Raw genomic sequence first — 27,450 nt, forward strand, 5'->3', positions numbered from 1 at the left:
CTGTGGACATGCATGTGGAGAGGAGGATGGAGAGAGAGTCATTGGTTGGAAGGGGAATCCCCTGGATCTGTGGACATGCATGTGGAGAGGAGGATGGAGAGAGAGTCAGTGTGTGGAAGGGGAATCCCCTGGATCTGTGGACATGCATGTGGAGAGGAGGATGGAGAGAGAGTCATTGGTTGGAAGGGGGATCCCCTGGATCTGTGGACATGCATGTGGAGAGGAGGATGGAGAGAGAGTCAGTGTGTGGAAGGGGAATCCCCTGGATCTGTGGACATGCATGTGGAGAGGAGGATGGAGAGAGAGTCAGTGTGTGGAAGGGGAATCCCCTGGATCTGTGGACATGCATGTGGAGAGGAGGATGGAGAGAGAGTCAGTGTGTGGAAGGGGAATCCCCTGGATCTGTGGACATGCATGTGGAGAGGAGGATGGAGAGAGAGTCATTGTTTGGAAGGGGATCCCCTGGATCTGTGGACATGCATGTGGAGAGGAGGATGGAGAGAGAGTCAGTGTGTGGAAGGGGAATCCCCTGGATCTGTGGACATGCATGTGGAGAGGAGGATGGAGAGAGAGTCATTGGTTAGAAGGGGGATCCCCTGGATCTGTGGACATGCATGTGGAGAGGAGGATGGAGAGAGAGTCAGTGTGTGGAAGGGGAATCCCCTGGATCTGTGGACATGCATGTGGAGAGGAGGATGGAGAGAGAGTCAGTGTGTGGAAGGGGAATCCCCTGGATCTGTGGACATGCATGTGGAGAGGAGGATGGAGAGAGAGTCATTGGTTGGAAGGGGGATCCCCTGGATCTGTGGACATGCATGTGGAGAGGAGGATGGAGAGAGAGTCATTGGTTGGAAGGGGGATCCCCTGGATCTGTGGACATGCATGTGGAGAGGAGGGATGGAGAGAGAGTCATTGGTTGGAAGGGGAATCCCCTGGATCTGTGGACATGCATGTGGAGAGGAGGGATGGAGAGAGAGTCATTGGTTGGAAGGGGAATCCCCTGGATCTGTGGACATGCATGTGGAGAGGAGGGATGGAGAGAGAGTCATTGGTTGGAAGGGGAATCCCCTGGATCTGTGGACATGCATGTGGAGAGGAGGGATGGAGAGAGAGTCATTGGTTGGAAGGGGAATCCCCTGGATCTGTGGACATGCATGTGGAGAGGAGGGATGGAGAGAGAGTCATTGGTTGGAAGGGGAATCCCCTGGATCTGTGGACATGCATGTGGAGAGGAGGGATGGAGAGAGAGTCATTGGTTGGAAGGGGAATCCCCTGGATCTGTGGACATGCATGTGGAGAGGAGGGATGGAGAGAGAGTCATTGGTTGGAAGGGGAATCCCCTGGATCTGTGGACATGCATGTGGAGAGGAGGGATGGAGAGAGAGGCATTGGTTGGAAGGGGAATCCCCTGGATCTGTGGACATGCATGTGGAGAGGAGGGATGGAGAGAGAGTCATTGGTTGGAAGGGGAATCCCCTGGATCTGTGGACATGCATGTGGAGAGGAGGGATGGAGAGAGAGTCATTGGTTGGAAGGGGAAGCCCCTGGATCTGTGGACATGCATGTGGAGAGGAGGGATGGAGAGAGGGTCATTGGTTGGAAGGGGAGTCCCCTGGATCTGTGGACATGCATGTGGAGAGGAGGGATGGAGAGAGAGTCATTGGTTGGAAGGGGAATCCCCTGGATCTGTGGACATGCATGTGGAGAGGAGGGATGGAGAGAGAGTCATTGGTTGGAAGGGGAATCCCCTGGATCTGTGGACATGCATGTGGAGAGGAGGGATGGAGAGAGAGTCATTGGTTGGAAGGGGAATCCCCTGGATCTGTGGACATGCATGTGGAGAGGAGGGATGGAGAGAGAGGCATTGGTTGGAAGGGGAATCCCCTGGATCTGTGGACATGCATGTGGAGAGGAGGGATGGAGAGAGAGTCATTGGTTGGAAGGGGAAGCCCCTGGATCTGTGGACATGCATGTGGAGAGGAGGGATGGAGAGAGGGTCATTGGTTGGAAGGGGAGTCCCCTGGATCTGTGGACATGCATGTGGAGAGGAGGGATGGAGAGAGAGTCATTGGTTGGAAGGGGAATCCCCTGGATCTGTGGACATGCATGTGGAGAGGAGGGATGGAGAGAGAGGCATTGGTTGGAAGGGGAATCCCCTGGATCTGTGGACATGCATGTGGAGAGGAGGGATGGAGAGAGAGGCATTGGTTGGAAGGGGAATCCCCTGGATCTGTGGACATGCATGTGGAGAGGAGGGATGGAGAGAGAGTCATTGGTTGGAAGGGGAATCCCCTGGATCTGTGGACATGCATGTGGAGAGGAGGGATGGAGAGAGAGTCATTGGTTGGAAGGGGAAGCCCCTGGATCTGTGGACATGCATGTGGAGAGGAGGGATGGAGAGAGGGTCATTGGTTGGAAGGGGAGTCCCCTGGATCTGTGGACATGCATGTGGAGAGGAGGGATGGAGAGAGAGTCATTGGTTGGAAGGGGAATCCCCTGGATCTGTGGACATGCATGTGGAGAGGAGGGATGGAGAGAGAGGCATTGGTTGGAAGGGGAATCCCCTGGATCTGTGGACATGCATGTGGAGAGGAGGGATGGAGAGAGGGTCATTGGTTGGAAGGGAATCCCCTGGATCTGTGGACATGCATGTGGAGAGGAGGGATGGAGAGAGGGTCATTGGTTGGAAGGGAATCCCCTGGATCTGTGGACATGCATGTGGAGAGGAGGGATGGAGAGAGAGGCATTGGTTGGAAGGGGAATCCCCTGGATCTGTGGACATGCATGTGGAGAGGAGGGATGGAGAGAGGGTCATTGGTTGGAAGGGAATCCCCTGGATCTGTGGACATGCATGTGGAGAGGAGGGATGGAGAGAGAGTCATTGGTTGGAAGGGGAAGCCCCTGGATCTGTGGACATGCATGTGGAGAGGAGGGATGGAGAGAGGGTCATTGGTTGGAAGGGGAGTCCCCTGGATCTGTGGACATGCATGTGGAGAGGAGGGATGGAGAGAGAGTCATTGGTTGGAAGGGGAATCCCCTGGATCTGTGGACATGCATGTGGAGAGGAGGGATGGAGAGAGGGTCATTGGTTGGAAGGGAATCCCCTGGATCTGTGGACATGCATGTGGAGAGGAGGGATGGAGAGAGAGGCATTGGTTGGAAGGGGAAGCCCCTGGATCTGTGGACATGCATGTGGAGAGGAGGGATGGAGAGAGGGTCATTGGTTGGAAGGGGAATCCCCTGGATCTGTGGACATGCATGTGGAGAGGAGGGATGGAGAGAGGGTCATTGGTTGGAAGGGAATCCCCTTCCATCAAATCAACAGCTGCTTTTCAGGAGGTTTTTGGTTTTTTTTCCCTTCTTTGTCTTTTTTTTTTTTTAACTAAGACCTGGCTAGCTTTCTCTAAAAAAACAAAAACATCTGTCTAATGTGGTCTATTGTTGGCGTTTCCTTAACTGCTTTCTAAATTATCAACAATAACATGGTTGACCAGTTCACTATCCTGATGATTCTTTTCAAAAAACTGTCTTAGGACCCACATTTTTTATTTAAAAACACTAGAAAAAGCCACATGTGGGACACAGTCACAAAAGGTTTAAACAACATGTACTAACAACGCCAACTAATGCTGAGTGACTGCAACACGAACTGCTTTTGTTGACAAAAATCGTGTGTATCGGGCAGGTGGCATTCTGATGTTTTGTTTGAGCGCCGATGAAAAATTTTCGACATTTCATGTCAAAATCTGATTATGTTGAGTACTGATGAGGTTGAGTACTGGGGTTCTACTGTACAATATTGGCACAATATGCTCTGCCAGTAACATAAATCATATACCCCAACTCTTCTCCAGTCTTTCTTAGGCATTGCCCAGCTTCCACAGTATATGAGAAGATAGAAAATGTCATGGTGTAGGTCAGACACACCTGAGTACTCAAAGTCATATCTTTGTTCTCTAACCATTCAAGGAGGTGGGGGTTATGTATTGCAAATTTGCCCAGTGTTATGTCATTTGACTTGATTGCTGCTTCTATGAGCACTGATTCACTGATTCGGGATCCTAGTAAAGTGAAATAAGGGACCATTTAAATATTTTCTCTTTGTCATGATGTCAATTGGTCCAATTGTGAGGATTTTTGCTTTATTATGTTGAACTATCGCCCATACTGAACGTTGAATTCTTTGATCTTCATCAGTAACTTTAAGTTCTCTTTTCTTTAGCTTTACTGATTGTCAATATCTTCCTACTTAAAGTGAGATTCTGGCGGTCATTTAAGGTGAGAAGGGAGGGGAGGGGGATAAAAGATGAGCTGATGCCAATGGCTCAAATAGAAAGTAAATGTTTAGAAAATGATGATGGCAACATATGTACAAATATGTTTGATGCAATTGATGCATGGGTTGTTATAAGAAATATAACCCCTCAATAAAATTATCCTTATATAATAATAAATAAATAAATCACATGAGCGCCATCAATGAACAGGATCAACACCACTTGGGAGCTTCTAAGAAATAATGAACCTTAGATTCCCACATTTGACCGAGTAGACCAGAATTTACATTTTAACAAGAGCCTCGTGTAATTTGTATGCTCTACAGGATTTGAGAAACACTTGTTAAGTGGGATGTGGTGGTTATTGATCTTAGTATCACTTACTTGGAAATGGGCAGACAAAGCAAATATCAGAGATATTTTGCAAATAGATCTGGCAGAGTTTATTGTTTTGGGCTTTTTTGTTTTGTTTTGTTTTTTGGCTGATGGTGAGGAGTGAGGAAGAGGGAGAAAGCAAACATGATGACTTAGTTTTCTAGCCTGAATCACTTTACAGTGTGTCATGAAGTTTGGGAGGCAAAAATGCTGGTGTAAAGGAAATGCTAAGGCTTCCCAGTTGGTCATTGTAGATTAAAATTGTCATGGAAATAGCATATTTGCTATGTTTTAATTCTTTCCTCTTCTTACCTTTTCTCTCCTGTCTGTTCTACGTGAGGAGTCCCGCTGTAACAGACCATCTTCTATGTTTATATATTTCTTTTTTTAAATGTTGACAAATGTTGTAAAGTTATTTTCTGTCAGTATTATTATTTATCAATTCTATCTCATTGGATGACTCCATTAATAATACGTCTTTCCTGCTGTGCTTTCTGTGTCTTCTTTGATTAACCATTGTCAAGCAGGACACGACTCTTTCAGGTCCTGGTTTTAAAGATCATTCAAAATGTTAAAGGAAAGTAATCAAAGAGTTGTTCTGCAAAAGAAGAGAATAAATACACACCTACCATTTCTGTGTCTAACATACTGATTAACTGCTTTCGTACGGCTTTCAGTATCAAGGGCCACGGAGCTGCAGCCTTCCTGTTTCTTAAAGAGTTGGTAGGTGATTTGTGAATGCCCGATGGTGAATGTGGGCAATCATCTCTAATTAGAATATATTAGACTGTACATCTTTTTAATTGCTGTGTGTTTCCTGGCTTCCTGGTCAACAAAGAGACATTGATCTAACACCTGATGAACACAATACATCATCATTGCCAGGTCAATGTCATTGGGGATAAATCCTCCAGGCAGAGCATTATAAGGATTTTGTGTTTTCCATGGTGATATGAGGAAAATTAAAAACTGATTCTCTAAGCTGGGCTATGAAAAGCAATAAAATGTTGTGAAATACCCCCTTTTAAGCAGAATTTATGGTAGCATTGTTCATCTAATGTGTTTTCTTTTATAGGTTTTTCTTCATTATTTTCAGCTGAATGGAGAATAACAGATGAGAAAGGTTTAAACAGCATGACCAGAGTACACTTTTCCTTTTAACTTACAATCAAGAATTAAAATTACATATCATAGGCTTTGTTAAGCATTGTCACATCTATCATTTATTAATGAATAATGAAAATACCATGAACTTCTGAAAGAACAAACAGATCTATCTTGGAAGAAGTACAGTCTGAATGCTTCTTAGAAAACCTTGTATCACATATTTTTGAAATATTGTCAAGAGAGAGCTTTCTCTGGAGAAGGATATCATACTTGGGAAAGTAGAGCGACAGCACAAAGGCCTTGGATAAGGTGGATGGTAGCTGCAACAATGCATTCAAGCACAGGAACTGTGAGGACGGTGGAGCACCAGGCAGAGTTTCCTTTGTTCTACATGCTGTTGCAATGAATCTGAACTGACAAAACAGCACCTAACAACAGCAACACATTGTATTTCCAGTTAAAGATGAGGTTACAAAGTTACAGAGGGACTAAATAACTCCCTGAGTGTCCTTCTCTTAGTAAGTTTCTGAGTAAGAATTTTAACTCCCTTCACTGTGATTTCTCAGCTCCGTTCTTACCCTCATGCAGAAACACATTGTATACCAAGCAATTATAAAATTATTTCAGTTATGTCACCCAAAGCTCTGTTCTGTGTGAAATGTTCTGTGATTTGCATGTGACATTAGATACATTTCTATGATTATATCTCTTGCTATCAATGTCTCCCTTAAGCAAGAAACATGTAAACACATGGGTTTTCATACTTTAAACTATATAAATTAGAATATTTGCACACAGTTTAATGATTATAAATAACACTTATGGCCTTTTTCTTGGAGTTTTAGCTCTTGATTAGATGCAATAAAATCTTTGCAAATGTTTTTCCTGAGTAATTTATATGATGATAATTTGGTGAGGTTAGTATAATAGTGAGAAGACATGGTAATCTCAACTCAAGTTTATGATATGTAATGTTTCCCATTTATGTTATGTATATTAGAACTCTCAAAGTCACAAAATACAGGCTAGCTTAGAGTTTTATATACTATGCATATTAAGTAAATATACTTCGTAAAATTTTTATTGACGTTGAAGTGATGTGTCTTCTCTCAGTTTTTCCAAGGGGCTCTGTTAGTTCTTTTAGTGGGGAAATTTTTCCGCAACACGGCTCTCACACACACTGTAGCACACTGATAACCCCGGGTCACTGAAAGCCAGGGATACCTGAAACTCACCTCATGGATAAACCACCCTTATGGAACTCAATGGATAGGGTCAGGGGAGCAAAGAAGGAAAGCATTCCTAACATCTACTTTCTTGCCCTCTTCCTCAAACACATCAGATCAGTTTGTGGACTCAATAGGAGGTGCTGTAAAATGAGGAAAAGAGTTTCTAGGTTACAAGGGGGCTTCAAAAAGTTAATAGAAAATGAAAAAAAGATAATGACATTTGTGAAGGCCCTTGTATTTTGGGGTGAGGATCGTGGTGAGAAGAAACAAATGACAACACCTCCTCTCAAGAAAGGCACCCGTGATCCAGACACTCAGCATTGATGTGACAAGAAAGGGTTTTGTTAGGTGCCGCAGAGTTAGCTCTGCCCATAGCAGCCCGATGCACAACCAAATGGAACAATACCTGGTCCTGCACCATCCTCACCTTGGTCCCTCTGCTTGAGCACATTGTTGCAGTCGCGCTGTCAATCCATCGCCTCGAAAGCCTTTTCATGCCCCCCCCCCCACCGCCAGGACTGGTCCCTGCTGACTACATGTCCAAAATATGTTAGATGAATTCTCAACATCCTTGTCTCTAAGGAGCAGTCTGCCCATACTTCTTTGAGGATCAATTTGTCCATTTAGCCATCTATGGTACTTTCAATATTTGTCTCCAGCATGACAACTCAAATGTATCAATTCTTCAGTCATTCTTATTCAATGTCCAACTTTCATATCCATCTGAGGTCATTGAAAATACTGTGGCTGTGTTAGGCACACAATGGTCTTCAAAGTAACAACCTTGCATTCAATTCCGAGAAGAGGTCTTGTGCAGCAGAGTTATTCAATGCAACACACGTCTTTTGATCTCTTGACTGCTGTGTGCATGAGCCTTGTGTGTGGATTGAAGCATGGCCAAATCCTTGACAACCCAACCTTTTCTTCACGTATGCTGCTGCTGCCTGGCGCCAGAGTCGTGAGCGTTTGGGTCTTATTTAACTTCAGTGGTACTCCACACTGAAGGCTGAAACCATTGATCTTCATCAGCATGTTCTTCAAATCCTCCTCACATTCAGCAAGCAAGGCTGTGTCATCTGCAAATCTGAGGTCATTAAGGAGTCTTCCTCCAACCCTGATGTCACATTCTCCTTCACACAAACAAACCTCTCAGATTCTTTGCCCAGCATACAGGTTGGATAAGGATGGCGTGGGGACATAACCCTGAGGAACACCTTTCCTGACGTTAAACAATGCAGTGTCTCTCGCTCCATTCACACAACTGCCTCTTGGTCCATGGACAAGTTACTCATAAGCACAATGAAGTGTTCTGGAATTCCCATTCTTCTCAAGATTATCCATAGTTTGCTATGGGCCACAAAGTTGCATGCTTTTTCATAGTTAATAAAAATTAAATTAACATTTTTCTTGTATTCACACTTTCAGTCAAGATCCATCTGATATCAGCAATAATTTCGTTAGTTCCACATCCTCTTCTGAATCTGACCTGAATTGCTGGTAGCTATTTGTCAATATCCAGCTACAACTGTTGTTGGTTAATATTCAGTAGACTTTTATTGGTGTGTGATATCAATGATATTGCGCTATAATTTGTTCATTCAGTTGGGTCACCATTACTTAGAATGTAAACAAATTTGGATTTCTGACAGCTGCTTGGAAAAGCAGCTGTCTTCCAAATATCTTCCTGGCATAGACAAGTGAGTACTCCCTGTGCTCACGCAGGTTGTTGAAATCTTTTCACTGGGAATTCCATCAATTCCTAGAGTTTTGCTTTTTGCTAATGCTTTCAGTGGAGCTTGAACTCCTTCCTTTAGCACCATTGGTTCTGGCTCATATGCTGTCGTCTCCTGAAATGGTCAGATGTTCTTTTTGGTAGAGTGACTGTGTATTCTTTCCATATTCTTTTGATGCGCCATGCATCTTTCAATATTTTTCCCACAGAATGCTTTAAGATTGCAACTCAAGGCTGAATTTTTTTCTTCAGTTCTTTCAGTGTAAGTTATAATAAACTTGTTCTTTTTGGTTTTCTAACTCTAGGTTTTCATACATTTCATTATAATAGTTGGCTTTGTCTTCTTAAGCTGCCATTTTGTAATTTTCTATTTAGCTCTTTGACTTTATTATTTCTTCCTTTTGCTTTGGTATTCTGTGATAAAGAGTAAGTTTCAGAGTCTCTCCTGACATCCACTTTGGCTTGAAAGGAACGCCATGTTAATGGTCACTTTGGGTTATAGCTTGCTATCTACAGGAACTTCTTTTCCAATAGTTTGTTATTACAAAAAATATCACAGAAGCGATACACCTGGAGCATCATCCAAGTAAGCAAGGTGTGCAAATGCTATTTTCCATATTATAAAGACATTCATTCTACCAAAACCTTCTTGGTGTGTTCATTTGCTGTGCTCTGTCCAGCCATATCTGGTGGTCCTGAGTGATTCTCCATGAGAGTTAGAACCAAAATCAAACCCATTGCTGTCAAGTTCATTCTGTCTCACAATTCCCCTTTAGACACAGTAGAACTGCTTCCATGAGTTTCCCACGCTGGGCCTCTTATGTTAGCAAAATGCCTCATCTTTTTCCTGAGGGCTGGCTGGTGCTCAAGGACTTATTTGGAGCTGCTGGGAGGCAGTGCAGAGCTTAGTTCATTACACCTCCAAGGTTCTTTTGGAATGGAGAAGCTTATTTCTTATCAATTAAGTTTTGTCATTATACCTGGATAAATTTTAGTTAATTTTTGAAGTATAAATATTCTTACTTATATCCTGAACAATATGTTATTGTTGGATTTAGGTGCTGTCCAGTCAGTTCCAATTTATATTGCCCCTATTTGCATCCTGAGTGATTGTAAAAATGGGTGGACCAATAGTTGCAGCCATGTATTAATCCATGTCCTTGATAGTATTCTTCTTTCTCACTAGCCTTCTAATATACCAAGCATTCTTTTCAGGGACTCCTCTGTCCTGTTAATATGTCCAAAATACATGAGACAAAGCCTTGACGTGCTCAAGCTTAAGGAAAACTCTGCCTGCAGAATGGTTTTGCTTTGGCAGTCCGTAGTGTTCTCACTCTTCTTTCCCAGGGCTGTAATTCAAGTGCATCCATTCTTCCCTAGCCTTCCTTATTACGGTCCAGCTGTCATGTGTATATGGATGATTGAAAATGTTATGACTTTGATCAGGACACTTCAGTTCTAAAAGTTACTTCCTCATTCTTAAAAATATCACCCAATGCAATATATCATTTGATTTTTGATGGATGCACCCATGGGCATTGATTGTGGGTCTAAGCAAGAGGGAACTCTTGACAACTTAAATCTTGTCTCCATTCACCGTGATGTTATCTATTGCTACAATTGTGAGGATTTTGTTTTTCTTTACACTGAGTTATAATTCATACTGAAAGCTTCAGGAATTGATCTTCACCAGCATGTGTTTCAAGTTCTCTTCACTCTTGTTTCATCTGCATATGTTGTTAATAAACCTATCTCTAATCCTGATGCCCAGTCCTTCTTTATGTAGTCTGGTATGTGTGTGTGTGTATTATGTATATCAGCATAGAGATTAAATATATATGGTAAAATGATACAAATCTGGCACTCACCTTTCTTGATGTTAATGCATGCAGTGTTTCTCTGTTCTGTCCTAATGACTGCCTTTTGTTCCATGTGTATGTTCTGCATAAACACATGGAAGTATATTAGAATTGCTATTCTTTTCAAAGTTATCCATAATTTGTTATAATACAAATAGTATAGGGGTCCTCCAACAATGGCCCGTGGCCACATGCAACCCGTGAAGGACATTTATCCGGCCTGCCTGTTTTGTTTTTTTATTTAAAAATAAGATATGTGCAGTGTGCATAGGAATTTGTTCACAGTTTTTTTAAAAACTATAGTCTGGCCCTCCAATGGTATGAAGGACAGCGAATTGGCCCTCTGTTTAAAAAGTTTGAGGACCCCACTCTAATGCATTTCTATAGTGAATAACATACAAATATATTTTTCAACAATGTTATTGGCATGTAATTCATGTATTATATAATTCAATAATTTATTCATATCCAAAAGAGTTATACAATCACTACCTCACTAGATTTCAGAACATTTTATTCACTCTTTTACCCACTGTTATTAACTCCCCATTCCTAAAGAACCATTAACCTAGTTATTGTATATGTAGATTTACCTACTCTGGATGTCATATACATAAAAACATTAACAAACAAACAAAACTAACAAGAAAAACACATAAAACCTCAATTGAAAAGATAGCAGAAAATATTGAAAACTAGAACAATTTTAAATGAATCATAGGGAGATCAAATGATAGGGCGCTACATGTTAGTGTAACTGTGTTTGCAACAATTCATTTTCCGGTGAAGTCTTCATATTACCAAGGCTATTGGCATCCTCGAGCCATAGTCAGAGGGGAATCACTCACAAGGGGCTTACTCCACATGTGTTCCCCCTTCACTTTTATCCTTTACAATGAGTCCAAAGGCAGATCAAATGATAAGATATTATATTTTGACCTAAGGCTGCCATTATGAACTTTACAATGCTCTTTGTCTAGTAGCAGGGCTATTCACACACCTCCACTGCTGTCAGAAGGGATTCAGGGAAGTCTTAATCCATGTCTGGACCCTGCAAATGGACTTTGGGATTCCCCTGTCAAGTTCCGCCTTCTGCATACTGGGAGTTCACAACGTAAACTGTGATGCATTCCTTTCTTTAGATTTGGATCATATTATTTATAATCCTTGGATCACACAGGTGGGTGTGCTTCTTCCACTTAGATGGGTGCTGGTGTTAAGACAAAACTTTAACATTTCATAAACTATCCTTCTCATGGCTGAGTACCATAAATCGGGTGGAGCAGCCTTCATTTAGGAAAAAAGGCTTGTAAGATAATGTAGAGACCACCTCTTATCTTACAAATCAAATGGGTTCAAGATGGTATGATCTGCAGGAAAAAATTTATACACAAAAGAGACAGACAAAAAGTTAGGGCACAGCAGTCCCTGGAGCATAGGTGCTTCAGAATCCAGAGCTTTGTTAGGAGTGAGCTTAGTCTTTATGTCATGAAGCCTAAAGTATGCTCTTGCCAGGATCTGATTACACAAAAAGGCAATTTACAATTCTTGAGGCACAAAAAAGCATTAACTCATTAGTCTGGGTTGTTCAAGGACAGAGGGAGGATGAAGGCTTGGGAAAATGAAGTAATTTTATCTTTCCAGGTGCCATTTTTTTTAGACCCAGGGAGGGAGGTTAAATGTATTTTTATCTAAGACAGAAAGACAGACCACAGATGCATAAGTAACTCTGGTGGTAGAGCTAACAGCACCCTTCCGCAGTCTTGAAACGTGGTGGTTATTTGCATAAAGAGTAAACAGCTTTCCCTCCATCTATCCCTTTTTTATATTTTTAAAACAAACTAAAAATGATATGGGTCTTATTCACTTCAATAGCACATTTTAACAGTAAAACAAACCCTTTAATCATTTTTCATTAAAGATGCAAATAAGAAATATTCATAAGAAAACTTCTTCGACAAAATTCAAAACATTGCACAAGAAGTCAGGTGGTCATCCTGATTGACTACTCTCCAGATGAGTTTTGGGTTTCCACTGTACTTCATAAACTTTCATAACTGGGTGTTTACAGTTTAGCTTTGATACCATTTCCTTTGACATATTCAGATCACACATTCTAGAGGGCTTCTTCCATGTGGACTTTGTTGACTCCTTGCTGGTTGTCCACTTGTTTGTATACAAGTCTTTAATACCTCAGCCACTAATCTGATTGATAGCTAGGCACCATCCATTTTGTTCAACACATTCGCTTGTGCCCCCTGTTATCTCAGTTATCATGTCAAGAAGGTGAGTATCATGTAAGGCCATATTATCAGAACTAACTGTTATTTTATTGATGCTAGAGGTATGTAGGAACCCAAAATCCAGTTGCTTATTTATGGGATATGCATATCCAACATAAGAACATTATCTTCATGAAGATATGGCTCACGAAGTATAGTTAAAGCATGTGTACAATCAATAGTCCAAACAAGTAACATTAAGTGCAATTCGTTTACCATGTTTTCAACAACAAACTAAAATTAAATTTATTCTCCTCTAGTATATTCTTTTCTAAACAAATAAATTGATGTGTCCTAGTTGCTTGGCCTCCACATGACTTAATCTCTTCTGGAGAGCCTGAACACCTAGTAAAATAATAAACAATACAATTATTAATGTAATTGCAGATGAACCTCTGCTTTGCACAAGGCTCTTCTACCAGATAATTCCTCAGCCATCTGTGAAATAATATTATCAGCAGGATCATTTTAAGAGTTTCATTAAAAGAGTCAAAGATTTCTTCTCACAATGACTCAATATCCAATGTTACATTGTTTTTACATTATTCTAATGACCTCTTATCAAATTCCATTCAGATCTGCTTTGATTGTATGAGTATGGTGTAATACAATAATAATCAGAGATATTCCAATGACATTTGTTTTTATAAATCAATATGTTTGTCTACCATCCATCTCACCACTTGTTGCAGTCAGCAACTTCCCTGTTTAGTCTGTTGTCTACTCTGGCTCAAATATTCCACATTTAGTGAGAATCATTTAGCCATTTCTGCACAAAATGTTCAGATTCAATGGATTCTCGTAGTGCAGCTCCTACTATGGCTGCATTCGTGGTTATGTCTATTAACTCTAAAATCATAACAATTAATATTCCAATAAACCTTTTATGTCTTTTCAGCACTTTCTGCAATATCTTAGTTAACACAATAGTAACAAGAGCATCCTCTCAAGGGGGAGACATCTGCACTGACAGCCACACTCCCAGATGGGACTTCAATATGATGACTTACTTTGTTTAAGTTCACCTGCATAGAATGTTAAAACAAGCATACAGTTTACATTTGCTGCAAGTTATAGTCAAAACTTAAATGTCCAATAGGAATCACATAAAGCTACTGTACCCAAGAAGTTACATAATGCATTTCACTAAGTGTAAAACTATAACTGGAAGGTGAGCTACTTGTGCCTCCAAATTCTCCATTGGAAGATGTGCAGCTAAAGGCAACGTCCACACGTCCCACTGCTCAAGTCCAATCGACGGAAGCAAAAGACAAGTTCAAAGAGGAGCTAGCCCACCTTCATTCAATGCCATCAATTTCTTGGTGTTAACCCAATAAGATCCTGGATGGCTCCAAATAACACTTTGTACATAATCACAAAACGTTGCATTGACATCCCCAGAACAATATGTCAGATATTTACCATTGGGCCCCCAATCAACAGTTGTGACAGAATTATGAACAGTTATTTCTCCATGTGGCCCCTGACAGCATAACCAACACCGCTCTTTTTGTACAATTTTATGATAAATGAAAACTTCACAAAATGTATTATCCCCGTTGCCAAGTTTTGCTTTCATATTTAGCAAAAGTCATTCCTGCTAAGGAGAAAAATTTAGAATCAGTCCAATTAACGGATAACCAAACCATCCACCCTTGCATTTTAGCTTTAAGACAACCTTCTGTAAATCCCACCCACAGTGGATTAGAGTCATCATGCAAAGTAAAGTTCAAGAGTTCAAGGCAAGTCCTTCCTTGTTGGGAAAGTGACTTTCCTGTCTTCCCATGGCTCTGGAGGTCATTGAGTTTCATTTGTGAAAACCACAGGTCCTGGAAAAATGCCGTTCAGAGATTTGTATTAATGGTTGATAAGGAATGTAAGCCCAACAAGCATGATGGGTGCTACATCAGATGAAACCCAAACACTGCCAACGTGGCCAGAAACATACGTCTAGGCGTCTTATGAGAAGCTATTAAGTCTCAGACTGAGACTATCCTTGCAGGAACCTCTGGAGAGAAACTGCTTAATGCAGAAACATCGTCTTCGTGGTCAGACACGCCAAAAAGAAATCCATACTGTGGGGGTTATATAATCTCTTGTCAATTTGAGACTTAAGAGTGAATGGGGTAGCATTTAGCCTGTCAGTCAGGTCACAGCTTGATGACTCATTTGGAGGCATTAAGGAGATAAATTGCTCACTGGAGGCTGGACACAGACTCACTCCCTGGGAGACATGCTTGTTGACAAGATACATGGAGATATGCTAGAGCCCTGGAGCTGAGAGATCCACATGGAGACCCCTGCGAGCACTGAGATGCTTCCACTGCCACTGGATCCACAAGACTTTCCACCCACTGGCCTGAAATCCTCCTGCAGTGGGCATCATTGCATGTGTTGTGGGAGTCTGAAGAGGAATTTATAGATTGGTATAGGACATATGGGCTCATATCAGACTATGGACTTGACCTGGACTGAGCAGGAATGTTTGCTCACTATTCAATTGATATTGAATATAAAGCTTTTTCTTATAAGCATATGTGTCTCTGGATTTGTTTCTCTAGTCACCCCAGACTAACACACGTACATTATTTCCATCATCTGTTGAAAAATAAACTCAAGTCTTCCCTTGAATGAGCAAATGTTCTGATATTTAATTCTCATCATCATTTCCCACCACACCTTAACAAGTCTTGAAAATGTACATGAGAGATAGAGAAATGCCTTTCAACATGAATTCTATATAAGTCTTTTGGCAAAGAAAAAATTTAAATATAAAATTAATAATAAGTCCTTTGTGACAGACACTACCTCTTCCCCCCTTTTTATTTTTATAGTAATACCTGCAGCATGCCATGAGAAAATTAAAAAACGGCTTGTCATTGTAGTTTATAAAAAATACCAGCAATATGATGTAATCTCCAATGGTTGCAAATAAAAAAATATCTCGTACTAAACTAGGTCAGTTCATCATCTATTTCAATGGTCTGAGGAAATCTCATAACAAAAAATTAAACACACAAAAAATTAGCATCATTTACAGCCTCATCTGTATGAGGTGTATACCAAATAAATCCAAAAAGGTTGTTAATAGAGACATGTAACCAAGACTTATTTCCAAAAGCTAAATGTGTGGGTGACATCTGTAAAATGTAATTCTGATTTGGGCCACAATACAAAAGTAATCTTTTAAAAATTCCAGAATTTTTTCTTGAAAATACTACTTGAACAGTCATAACAATCTAATTGTCTAATATGTTTCAAAAAATAATTGGCCAATTAAAAGTTTGTGCCAACAAAGTGTTAATCTGACATGGCATAAGATAAAAAAATTATAATAGGATTATGAGCAATTAAATGTATACACTGAGTTTTGTTTTGTGTAATTAACTCTGCATCTGGTCAGGATAAGCTTCAAAAAATCTAGGACAAAAACTTTTCAAAAAACAAATCCATTCTAAAGGTGTTTTTCCTTACACTAACATTTCCATGGAAGAACCAGGAAAGGCAAAATAAACAAATCAATTGGCTTCTGAGGGTCTATCTGGAAAAAAAATTGACTAGTTCCTGTCTAATAAATTTTAGCTCTAGACAAATGGCAGGGGTTGAAGCTTCACAGTGGCTTAAAGCACAATCTGTGTGGGCTGCTCAAGAACAGAGGGAGGATAAGGCTGGGGGACATGAAGCAATGATATCTTTGCAGGCACTGCTTTCTTTAGCTCCTCCCAGGGCAGGTCTATCTTAGATGGAAAGACGGGCCACAGCTACATCGTTAGCACTCATGGGGCATCAGCATCCTTCCACCACCTTGGGCTCTGCCATATGGTGATCCTGGCCTGTTTGCCTTTGAAGCCAACAGCTTCTCCCACTCAAAGACTTACCTATATTTATATAGAACCCAAACGAGGAATAAGCCCAGTATTATGTTCTTAATTAGACATGTTTTACTTAGTTTCTATTCAGACCTTAGGGACCCCAGTCATGTGCTATAGATTACTGAGAATTTAGACTCTGTCCTTTAGATGCACATGGCCCCATTCATAGTCCATATCAGAAGGTTTCAGTGTGGAAACTTCACTAAAAGAACTGGGATTTTCTTTAAACACCACTGTGACTAATTTAAAGCTAAAACTCCCTCGTGTGACAAGAAAGAGATGAGTGCCAGACCTTGGTTATTAACTTTGGTTTAGACTTTTTGATTTAATGGAACCCAGTGAATGGTGACCTGAAAGTACCATCTATACTCTATTTTAATCACCTCCTTGCTTTCTTATAGCATGTGTTGGTTTATGGAAAGTTTTATCCTATCAACAGCTCCCATTGTTCATATAAATGGGGTCCACTCACATCAGCTTGTAATCTGTACAAGTCAACAATTCATGTATTGAAGTCTGAAAAGCTGGCCTATATGTCTATAGTTTCATTTTCTCATCAGTACTTTAAATTCTATGCACTTGGCTGACTTAATGACACTATTAAAAGGAGCACTGGTGGTGGAGTGGTTGCATGTTGGGCTGTTACATCAGCAGTTCGAAACCACTAGTCATTCTGTGAGACAAGGATGAGGCTTTCCACTCCCATAAAGAGTTACAGTCTCAGAGACCCCCAGGGGAAGTTCTCCCCTGTCCTGGAGGGTAATTCTGAGCTCGGAGATACTAGATGACAGTGAGACAAAGATCCGTTGAATTACCTTATGCTCCAGGGCTATGATTCATGAGGTTTTCTAGCGTACAATGAGAACGATATCTCCAAAGCAAATCAGAGACATATTTAAACCACAGATATATTGACAGGTTTGGGTATAACATTTAATTCCAGCTCCAGTCTAAGAACAATGAGTTCTTATGACATGACGCTACTCTTGCCCCCATGAAGAGACTAACGCATGAATGGATTAGAAAGCCTTTTCCTCCTCCATCTCATGGCTGGTGGTTTTGAATTCCTAGCCTTGCAGTTAGCAGCCCCAAGTGGAAACACTGCACCACCAAATTAGGACATGAGTTTCTCTTTCTTAGAAGGAAATATATATATATATATAATTCATGTGACTTTATATTGAAAAAGAGGGCGACAAATATGGGGTTGCTTTCATAGTGGGCTGGTAACTACAAGGTCAGCAGTTTTAAATCACCACTGCACTGCCAGAGACAGGTGATACTTTCTACTCCCATGAAAAAGTATAAGTCTTGGAAACCCACAGGACAATTCTGTCCTATAAGGTCATCTCTATGAGTCAAACTTCACTCAACGGCAGTGAGTTGAGGATTAGTCCAGTTAGTATCCCTATACAGTACCATGTGCCATCCTAATTCAAGGTGTATTTGATACCAAAATACAAAAACATTCCATACTTAAACATAACTTAAACACATTCAGCAATAGTCAATTTAACTTTCCTTCATATAATATAACCATGGACAGAGAATTAACGCAACCATCATCTACAGATTTTCTACTAATTAAGAACCGTTACTGAAAGTTATTTAACCTTTATCATATTGTAATTTCTTAAAAATCAAGAACTGTGTTTTAATTTTTCTGTGCTAACAACACCATCTGGCTCAAGACCAGAAGAGAGTAGTTGATACATAATGAGAGAAAGAGAGAGAGAGAGAGAGAGAGAGAGAGAGAGAGAGAGAGAGAAGGGGAATGAGGAGAAGGAGAAGAAGAAGAGAAGAGAGGGGACAGGAGAGGAGAGAAGAGAGAGAAGAGGAGAGACAAAGACAGAGACTATCTGTATTTCCTTTCAGCTTCAGGCCTGTTCTTACAAGAATGATCTTCGCTCTTCTGCACTCATCTAAAGCCAATTATTAAGATATTATGCTCTGTGTCAATAAGATGTACAACATGATTCACCAGCAGACTTCATTGCTAGCTCTGGCACTGTCAGGTTTTTTAACAAACTGCTAACAGATAAAGTAATAAGAGTATTAAGAAATATATTGTCTGTAGGAACTGTTGTTATTGAGGGCACAAGGAAAGGGAGTTTATATATTTCCCAGAAATATTAATAATTAAAGATTCCCTTAAATTAGAGTCACCTTGCAGCAGAAGCCGTATCTTAAAAAAATCTGTTTGCCCTGACTTCTACTTGAAGCTTAGTTTTGCAACTTAATCATAGAGTCTATGGCAATTCAAAGTGCTTAATATGTATTTATTACGAGGGGTTTGTTCATGGTTGTTTTTAAATTACACTAATTAAGTCTAACTACTGAAAATGTCAACAAAACATTTTTTGTTTTTAATGTATAAATCCAAGACTACTTTAGAAAATTCTTGCTTAGAAACAAATGTCATTTATTTGCATGCAGGGATGATTTTTACTAACGTTCTTAATTTTCACTTTTGAAGAATGAAAACTATGTCCTGAATAGTGAATAAATACAGAAGGACCTATACAGTTGATTCTTAGAGTTTAGCCTTAAGCAAAATTGTGACTCCACTAGAGAGACCCAAAACAGTGATTATTATTCTGAAAATATATGAATTGGTTTTCCAGGCATACTAATAATTTTCCTTACTTGGGTATATCCCTTTTGTTTATATGTTAACTTCTCATTATATAACTAGTAAAAATCCCTTACAGTGTGCTGTACCTACTCAGACTCTTTCCACTTAGCTGAATAACTAATACACATCTACATTATCTCATATTTTCATGGATTAATCCATTACTTTATGTATTGATCATATTTAACCTTTTAAAAATATAATTGGAGATCTGTTTTGTTTTGTTGTCTTAGGACATCAAGGTGAATTTTAAAAACTACTCACTGGCACATGCCATGGCCATATAAAAAAGTTTCTAGAAATAAGATCATATTTTCATGTGTCCATTCTTTGTGCCATTTGACTTACGTATCATAATGACAGCATCCTGAAATGGGGATCCTCCACCACAGCAAAGACAAGCATTCTAACCTAACTTAACTCTAGAACTATGCCAAAGAGTAGGTCTTCTAATTGGTAAGTGACTAAATGATGCAATTAGATAATATATTAGTGTAGGTAAAAGACATGTGGCAAAGAAAGAGGTAATAATAGTAGGAGAAAGTACAAAGAACTCATAGCTGATAGCATGTGGAATTGAAAAGATCTATGTCAGAAAACTAAAAAGGCAGGGCACATTCAATTTCACAAGCAGAAAGAACTAAAAAAAAAAGAAATTAAAGCCTAAAGTTGCAATATGTAAAAATTCTAGAGGGAAATTAAGAACTTTGCTTGGTCTGCTAACCGCAAGGGCAGCAGCTTGAACCTACAAAACCTCAAAGGGAGAGAGAGGTTGCTAGCTCCTTCTATAAATGTTTACAGCCTTGGCGAGCCGAAGAGGCAGTTCTACTGTGTTCTATAAGGTCACTATAAGTTGAAATATATTTGATGATGGTGATTTTGTTTTGTTTTAAGGGAAAATGTTGAATGACTAAGGAAGCTGTGTATATATATAAAATGTAATACGCAGTCACTTTTGCAAAATGATATGGTCAGTAGTTAATCATTTACGTAAGTGGAGTCTGATAAGCATTGACTGTATTAAACCAAGAAGTTCGAGCTAGACTAAAAAGCTTTGGCAATAAGCGAATCTCCAGGAATTGACGGAAAAGAGAATGAGCTGTTTCAACAAGCAGTAGCAATGCTGAGCGTGCTCGGTCGCTGATGCAAAGACGTTTGAAGGAGAGCTACTTATCCAGCCAACTGGAAGAGATTCCAAAACCATGAGATAGAACAGAATTCAGAAATGATCACACAATATCAATTTCACTCAGAAGTAAAATGTCACACTTCGTTCTTCTTGGTAAGGAGCCATTGAGTAGTTTCTGATCCGTAGCTATCCTATGCACAACAGAATAAAATCCTGCGTGACTTGCAGCATCTTCACAATTGCTCCTGTGCCTGAGCACGTTCTTGCAGCCACCTTCTTCTCCTTCGCTTCCCCTCCCCTTTACCAAGCCTGGTGTCTTTCTCCAGGAACTAGTCCCTCCTGACATGCCTAGAGTAGGTAGGACAGTCTCACCATCCTTGCTTCTAAGTAGCACTCTGTCCATGCTTCTTCCACGATAGATCAGCTTGTCCTTTTCGCAGTCCATGGTACTTTCGATCTTCTTCTCAGACACCGTAGTTCAAATGCACCAGTTCTTTTTTGGTCTTCTATATTCCATGCCCAACGGTCAATGGAAAACACCATGGATTGGGTTAGGCACAACCAGTCCTCAAATGAACATCTTTGCCTTTCAATGCCCTGAAGAAGTCTGTGAAGCAGATTTACCTCATGTCATCATTTGATCTCTTAACTGCTGTCTCCATGAGCATGGATCCTCATACTTGGATCCAAGAAAGACACAATCTTTGACAACTTCAACATTTCTCCCTTTATCCCGATGTTAGCTATTGGCCAATAGCAATATGAGGATTTTGTTCTTCTTTACATTCGGTCATACTCCGTACTGAAGCTGCAGTCCTTGATCTTCATCAGCAAGTGCTTCCAGTCCCCACTTTCAGCAAGCAAGATTGTGACATCTGAGTATTGTTAATAAGTCTTCCTCTAATTCTGATACAACACTCTTCTTCATATAATTCAGCGCTCTGATGGAGAATATAACCCCAACACACACACTTTTCTTGATTTTAAACCATGAAGTATTATATTTTTCTGCTTGCACAATTGCTTCTTGCTATCTATGTACAAATTCTGTTTGAGCACAATGAAGTGTTCTGAAATCCCCATTCTTCTCAAGGATCTCCACAGTTTGTTATGAACCATGCAGTCCAGTGCCTCGGTATGGGGGAAAGGCTGCTTGCTCCTTAGGCAAATGGGGCATCCTGGACCATCACCTCCCACAGCTCAAGACCCCTGGGAACATGCTATGGAGTTGGTGAAGCAGCAGCTGGCCTGCCTCTGCGCCTGAGATAAAATGAACCCGTTGCTTCCTGCTCCCTGGCAGGGCTGCAGAAGCAACAGTCTGCAAACTTAGCAGTTTCTTTTTGTTCCCAACCCTGTCCTCCCCTCTTGTCTGTGAACAGTTTGGCTGATGTATTAATGTGTTTTTTTTGTCTACCTTCAGATAATTGTAAAACTGTCACTTCATGTAAATTTGTCACATGTTGCAGGCCACATGGCAGGAGGGGGATTTAAACCTGCCCTGAATAAAGTTCTGGGCCCTGGAGTGTCTATACTTCAAGGACTTCCATGCCTCAATTCTGGCTGCCCCTTTGTATCTCTTAACTATAAGTTTTCTAGCTGCATATCATGCCTTCTTGAACCCGAGGTGTATGATAAGGTAGAAACCAGACTTAATATCACCTCACACCTTGGCATAGCCAATAAACCACAAGTAAACATTTCCTGGTATTCTCTGCTTTCAGCCAAACATCTGACATCAGCAATGGTATCACTTGTTCCACATCCTGTCCTGAATTGTCCTGATCTCCTGGCATCAGCCTGTCAATGTACAGCTGTAACCATTGTAGGATGATCTTCATCAAAACGTTATTATGTGTAATACCAATTAGATTATTCTACAGTTTGGGCTTCAGGCTGGGTCACCTTTTTCTGGAATGGGTACAAATTTGAATCTCCTCTGATCAGTTAGACAACTAGCTATATTCCAAATTTCATAGCACAGATGACTGAGTGCATCCATTGCTTCATCAACAGGTTGAAACATTTCAATTAGAATCCCATCACTTCCTGGAGCCTTGTCTTTGGCTAATCCTTTCAGTGCTGCTCGAACTTCCTCCTTCTGCACCGTTGCTTCTTGCTCACATGATGCCTCCTGAAATGGGGGATGGGGACTAGTAATTTTTGGTGCAAAGCCTCTGAATATTCTTTCTACCTTCTCTCTCTTTACTGATCATTTTATTCTGCGGAGGGGGGGGGCTCTTACAAACGTTAAAACAATCCATCATTCAATTGTATTAAACACACTTGTACATATGTTTCTATCAACAATACAAAATAATTTTCTACCTTTGATACCAATTGTCTACAAATGGGCCTTGGGTCTCCACTCCAACCCCCTCTCATTCATATCAATAATTGCTTGTTTTGGATCTCTTGATACCTTATCCCATCACGCCTTGTGATCACACAGGCTGATCTGTGTTTTCCATGCTGGCTTTGTTGCTTCCTGCTAGATAGCTACTTATTTAACTTGAAGCATTTAAGACACCAGATGCTTTATCTTTTGATAGCCAGGCACCATCTGCTTTCCTCACCACATTTGCTTATGCACCCATTTTGTCTTCAGCAATCGTGTTTGGAAGGGGTCCAAGAGTGCCAGGTTATTAGACCAAAGTGTTCCTGTGTTTAGGGAGGCCTTGAATAGAGACCCAAAGTCCATCTGCTATCTTAATACTTGACATATAAATATATGTATATTTACTATCTCTGTTATAAATTAATATATTTACATATATACATGCCTACAGCTATAAATCTATCGATAACTTTTGCTTCCTAGTTCTTTCCTCTATTTCCTTTCACTTTCCTCCTGTCCCGCTATCATGCTCACCCTCCTTTCAGCTCTCAGTAATTCCTCTCGGATGCATTACACTTGTTCAAACCCCACCAGGCATTATACGCCCTCCTCACCATCAATTTTAGACCTCTTGTTCCCTTATCCCTGAGTTTGTTGCCTCCTTGCTCCCCCCTTTACCGCTCTTCTCCAATGTCCCCCAGTCTCATTGTTTTCTCCTCTAGATTGCTTGTCCTGCCTGTCTTATATAGATAGTCATAGAGGGAAAGAAAGAGGGGGAAAATCATAAATAGCTTTAGGTCTGTCTGCTGGCACTTATGAATGTTTTCTAATTGGGTCTGATGAGGTGCCAAGCTCTCTTCCTGAGTCAGAAGTCTATTTTCAGGATTCCTCAGGGACTTAGTTACTTTGCTCCCCTTGCTGTCCTATTATACTTCCTTCTATTTCAGCCTGATGCTCATAGGGCAGACCGGGCACATTGTCTGCATAGTGTCTCTCATGCTGGTCCCCGTAGCTCTATGGGTCAGTTAGAGTATGTTGTGTCTCATTTACACCTTCTCTTGATGCTTCCTGTATCTTTCAATAATTTTCCCATAGAACTTTCAATATTGCAACTTGAGGCTTGAATTTTTTCTTGTTATTCAGTCCCATCAAGTGGAATTATACAACCATCAATGCTATTAGCTTCCAGTGCCCTCCCACCCCACACTCTTCCCATACCCTCAGGGAATATTACTCCTATTACTGTTTATGAAGGGTTATCAGGTACCAATGATCTTGTTGGTCTTCTGTCATTAGTGCTCAATGTCAAACATCTCTTCTTGAGATATTCTTGATATTCAGGTGGGATAGACTCGAGGTCATATTTTGGCTATTGTTTTAATTTTCTTCAGCTTTTACTTGAGTTTAAATAAGAGCAATTAATGTGCTCATCAGCAGGCAGCTTCAGGTATGGTGTTAGCTGCTGAAATGGGCTTCTCCCTCGTTTCTTCAATGTGATTCAGGGCATTCCATTTGGGGAAGTCTATATCTATAGTTGCCTTTTTGATATTTAAAACTGGTGTTTGCTATGAATAGGTTGACTGGTTTTTCAAAATCCTATCATGTGATCCCTAGCTTCATTTCAATCACTAAGACCATAAAACTATATTTTACAATGATTGTTCTTTCCTTCCTCTTTGTTTCCAATAGCCAATAGTTATCAATGCATCTTGGTTACATGTTTGCTCAATTCTAACTGAAGTAATTTGGAGAATTCTTCATTTTCTCTATCACTAGTTCTTGTATTGGTGCATAAATAATTGAATGATAGTTTTATTGATTGGATTTCCTTGAAGACAGATAGATATAATTCTTTCACAGGCAGCATTGTACTTCATTTTTTTATTTTGCAATATCCTTTTTGACAATGAAGATCATGCCATTCTTCTTGATTGTGATAATCCCACCATTGTAAATCATATGATTTTCTGAATCAATATGTCCAATACCAATCCACTTCAGCTCACAGCTTACCGAGGTGTAAATCTTTATGCATTCCATTTAATTTTTAATGACCTCAAGTTTTTCCAGATTCATATTTCCCACATTCTAAGTTCTGTTCATTAGCAGATTTTAGCAGCTGTTTCTTCTCATCTTTAGTCATGCTCCATCAGCAAATGAAGATGCTAATGGGTGTGCTCCCACAGCTTTAACTCCATTCACATTACCATGGTCTACTCAACTCCTAAAAATCCGCATCTTCTCGGTCTCATTTCGAGTTACCTCTGACCGGAGAGGACCATCCTCTGGCACTTTCTCTGAGAAAGAGAGAAAAGCTTTTTTAGGCTTTCGGTATCTGACAACGTTTGGTAGCTGTGCATAAGATTTTCGCTGTCTTCTTACTCCAGAAATGGGGAATCTTACATATAGTATTTTAAAATGATTGCAGTGGAACATCAACAGTGGACAGCCAGAATTCCAAAGCATATTCAGAGAATAAATAGATCCAGAAACATAATCACTGATACCAGGTAGAGCTTGGCTAGATATACAATGATTCTCCTTTATGTGAGTTAAACCTTTTGACTTTATTTAATATATCTGTAGAGGCTGTCTAGTAAAATTCTTCTTTGTAATCTTATCACCATTGTGTAATATTTTTATAGTATTATTCTTGCAAACACATGTTGTTTCATGCTAGATCTTCACGGAACCTAACTGAATTTATAATCATTTCATCTACATCTCAGCTTCCTTCTAATTTATAGTTCCAAAATCATGATGGATGGAGGTTCTGAATTGATGTGCTCATCTTGAATTAAAATGAACCACCTTAATGCTAAATTAGAAACATTGTTTCTGTTATATTTTACTTTCACTTCTATTATTATTTTTGAAGCACATTTGTATGAAAAAAAATTAATGAACTCTCAGGAATGTAGAATATTGTTTTATTTCCTGTGAAAAGGAAATTGTGTCCTGTGGATGAATTAACCATATTCCCTTGAGACTCACCTACAGTGAGTAGCTTTCTGTCTGAGGACTTTTTCTGACATCAGGGACGTACTCAGTCTCTCACTAGGGAATGTGGAAGTTCTGAGGGCATAACACACACTGGAGCAGCTCTTATCCAATATTGAGTGATAATTCACAAGTAAGTGCAGCCATTCCCCACCACTCAAGACAGAAAATTTTCAGCTAAATTTGGATATATTATCTATAATATCCCAGATGTTCCCAATGGAGCTGATCCCTAGTAATCAAAGTGATATATTACATATTAAAGCATCTTATATTGGATTTCTTCTTGTTCTTATCTTCTTTCTTCAGTGTCCTATTGATACTTTCTGGGCTTGCCTCCAGTTCTTGTTTCAGCATCTGCTTCTGAAGACTCTAATAAGATGCTTTGGATTTTTCAATATCACTTTTTTATTTGGTGGTTGAATTATCTCTGTATTCAAACTTTAATTCCATTTCCTTTTAATGTTGTTGTTATCTACTGTTGAGTAGGTCCTTGATTTATGGCAACTCCCTGCACCATGAGTATGAAATGTCATGATCCATAGTGTTCTCAGATGTAAATCACCAGGCTTTTCTGTCTCATGTGTCTTAGTCTGGAAGGTCCACTAGTCCTGCTCAATATCATAGCGATATGCAAACATCCAATGGCAGGTGAGTGGTTGCTGTGCTTGATGCATATGTGTGTCATCCAGAAACGCAATGTCACTCTCCTGCATGGGGGGCAAGAATTCAAGGACAGATCCAACACTGCCCTCTTTTCTTATTTCAAGAGTGATAAAAACATAACTTCAGATCATTTAATAGAAGGGGAGATCACTGAAATATCCCAAAGTTCATTAAATGCATGCAAATATACATACAAGGGGGTACAAAATCATATTTTTCCAAAGATATGTATGTATTTGTTTATTTTTACAAAACAACCTTATCACCTTGAAAAACACTCCATTACTCCTAATACATTTGTCAAATCTGTGATTCCATTCTTGGAAACATCTTTCAAACTCATCTGTTTGAATGGCTGACAGCACATCCCTCAATTTTTTCTTCAACTCTTCTACTTCGTCTAATCGCTGTCCTTTCATGTCCCTTTTCATTTAAAGAAACAAAAAGAAGTTGCACAGACTGAGCTCTGGTGAGTCAGGTGCGTCGGGCAAGAGAGACATGCTGATTTCGCCAAATACTGGCACACTGAGATGGCTGCATGAACAGGTGTATGGTTGTGGTGGCAAAACCAGTCACCCACCTGCCACAAATCAGCCTTATTTTGTCACACAGTTATATTATCTTTTCAGAACCTCTAAGATAAAGTTTGATTAATAGTCTGACCTCATGGAACAAACTCCAAATGCACTGAGTCAACATTTTATTCCATTGGGAACGTTGACAGATGTCCAGAACAAGGTTTGTCATCAATTGATATTTCACCTCTTTTGAAAGAGAAAATCACTCATACACTTGAGTTTTTCCCATAGTGTTGTCCTTATAAGCCATGTTCAACATCACAACAGTTTCTGCACATTTTTTCCTAGCATGAAAAAATGTTTCACAGTTGCATACTGTTCACATAAATTGTTCCACACACAAAAAAAACGATGTTCAAGTAAAACTGTTTTTA

Source organism: Tenrec ecaudatus, chromosome 1, assembly GCF_050624435.1.
Source record: "Tenrec ecaudatus isolate mTenEca1 chromosome 1, mTenEca1.hap1, whole genome shotgun sequence".
NCBI lineage: Eukaryota > Metazoa > Chordata > Mammalia > Afrosoricida > Tenrecidae > Tenrec > Tenrec ecaudatus.